The sequence below is a fragment of the Sinocyclocheilus rhinocerous genome, unplaced genomic scaffold (assembly GCF_001515625.1).
Source record: "Sinocyclocheilus rhinocerous isolate Xijiao unplaced genomic scaffold, SAMN03320098_v1.1 scaffold1223, whole genome shotgun sequence".
Lineage (NCBI taxonomy): Eukaryota > Metazoa > Chordata > Actinopteri > Cypriniformes > Cyprinidae > Sinocyclocheilus > Sinocyclocheilus rhinocerous.
In genome coordinates, this window is record NW_015641045.1 from 49,043 (window position 1) to 51,483 (window position 2,441).

Genomic DNA, 2,441 nt, shown 5'->3' on the forward strand with positions numbered 1-2,441 from the left:
AGTTAAGAATAAATACAGAAAATAATAAAGGAAAAATACAAAAATAAATTTAGGACTACATTTAATTAAATTTGTTCTGTCAAGTCATTTATACCTTTATTTTCTTCTTCTTATTATTATTTTTATTAATTAATTCATTTATTTTCAATGAGATTTTTTTTTATTTATTGTTTTTTAAATGTAATTAAGTTTAATTTAAAGGCACAATATGTCATTTTCGCCGCTAGAGGGCGCGTGCTCAAAATAAACAAAGAGACAAAGGCGTAGTTTGATGACCGAGTGTGACCGATGCAATCCGACGGGACTCGGGCAGAAATCATGTTCATGGATGAGCTAATGAATGATTGATTTAGTAGAATGAAGCAGGGTGAGGCTGAAAGCCGTCGAAGTGAAACGAGGTGCTGAACCAGCGCAACACACGGCTCGAAAGCAGCGGAGCTTTTATTATGCCAGTCGAACGCTTCCGCTGCTTCCGGTCGTGCGTGTGTGGGGTAAAGCAGCGCTGTTTTATCATACGAGATACATTTGAACGGTCTGTTATAATGCTACTCTGTGCGGTCGTCACCGGTCTATTAAAACACACAACATATTAAAGCGTCTTTGGTGTTTCCATGTTTTCTACAAAACAAAACCGGAAATCGAGGGTGTATGACGTCATTGGCAGACGACACAGTGACACTATGGACACGGTCCGTGTCACTAGTTAAAATTGCTTATTTCTCTGGATTTAAACATTCTTCGAAACATTTGGGATAATGTAAGTACACAAGTCAGCAAAATATATAACACTGTTCTAGTGGTTTTTGGATATTTTAATAAAAAAATCTTACATATTGTGCCTTTAATTTTTGCAGGTTTGGGCCTCCATACATCAAAGTTACATGAAAATAAATAATCTGTAAAATCTGTTAAAACTCTAGTGTAATAATATAAAGGAGCTACTGAATCAGAATGAGCTTTTATTGTTGTTGTTTTTTTAATTACTGTTACTGTATATTATGCACTAAATTTAACTAAAAGAAAAAACATGGTAACACCGTGTTTTTTTTGAACGTACTACAGTGCTACCATAGTTTTTTGGATTATAGATTTGTTGGGACATAGTTTCTATGAAGTATTGTAGAAATACATATTCTGATTCCATCACTATACTAGGGAATATGAAATTGGGAATATAAAATTACTTTTTAGAAACCTAATCACTGAATGCATTGTATCTCTGCCACTAGAGTGATACTGAAAACAAAACTAATCCCAAATGTACTTTTATCAGTGATCTCTCTGCTACACTAAGTTTTGTTAAAAATTGAGCAAGAACCCAGACATGAACATGCAGGAAAAACACAAAAAACCCACATTAAACAGGAACAACATGAGACACATGTAAACAGCACATGTAAACTTTATTCTCTGTCTATGTATTTAACTCTTCAGTCTAAGGAGCCGCTACACACGGAGAAACCCAATCACTTCTTGTATTTTATGCATATTGTTTTCCTAAAAAATAATGTATCTTTTGACTACAACATTACACTATAGACAGTGCATATGGCTTGCAGTAATACAGATGATGAACAGCACCAGAAAAAGCCTCAATAATCATGCGCAAGTTAACAGCTACATCGACCTAGCGTTAAATAAACAGACGTCCGGTTGATCTTCACATTGTAAAACTGAAATTTAGTACGCCTGAAATGTAAACAAAAAGTTAATACTTGCAGAATCAAATGATTTAAAACAGATAAGAATGGACAAAAGAACCAAGAAATTAGTCTGTCGCTACAAATATCGTACCATTCACCCTAATTACAGTACACTCTTAAAAATAAAGCTGCTTAAAAGGTGCTTCACAGCGATGCCATAGGCATAGAAGAACCATTTTTGGTTCCACAAAGAAGCATTCAGTCAAAGGTTCTTTAAAGAAGGATCTCTTACCTTTTTATAATCTGAAGAACCTTCTTTCGCCACAAAGAACCAAAGAGGTTCTTCAGATGTTAAAGGTTCTTTATGCAACCATTTAGACAAAAAAGGTTCTTCTATGGCGCCGTGAAGCACTTTTATTTTTAAGAGTGTTGTTTGTTTGGGTCTAGAGTCTTTCCTCTCGTCATCAGTGCGATCTGATCAATTTCAAATGAAACATAAGTTAACGAGCAGCTTGTTGTGCGGTGAACACAACACACGTATGTAAGGAGCGCTGGATGTTCGTTTGATTGCAGAGATGCTTTGTCATGCTTCCTGAATGCAGCACAGGCACACATTTCCCAGAATTCCTAGCGGGAAAATTCAAGGCTGAAGGTTGAAGCCGTACACCGGAGGAGCGAAGCCGTAAGCTGGGAAACCCGTCTGAGGAGTGACGGGTGTCTGACTGCCGCTCAGCGTCAGCTGTTGACCTGCATCAACAAAAACACACACACACACACACACACACACAGACACACACA

The 2,441-nt window shown here is 36.7% G+C and overlaps 1 protein-coding gene across 3 annotated transcripts in view; it reads right to left on the minus strand.

Annotated features, from left to right (window-relative positions):
• Window positions 1-2,441, minus strand: part of LOC107754396 (clathrin heavy chain 1-like) — a 57,071-nt gene that overhangs the window by 2,191 nt on the left and 52,439 nt on the right. The window lies entirely within an intron of this gene.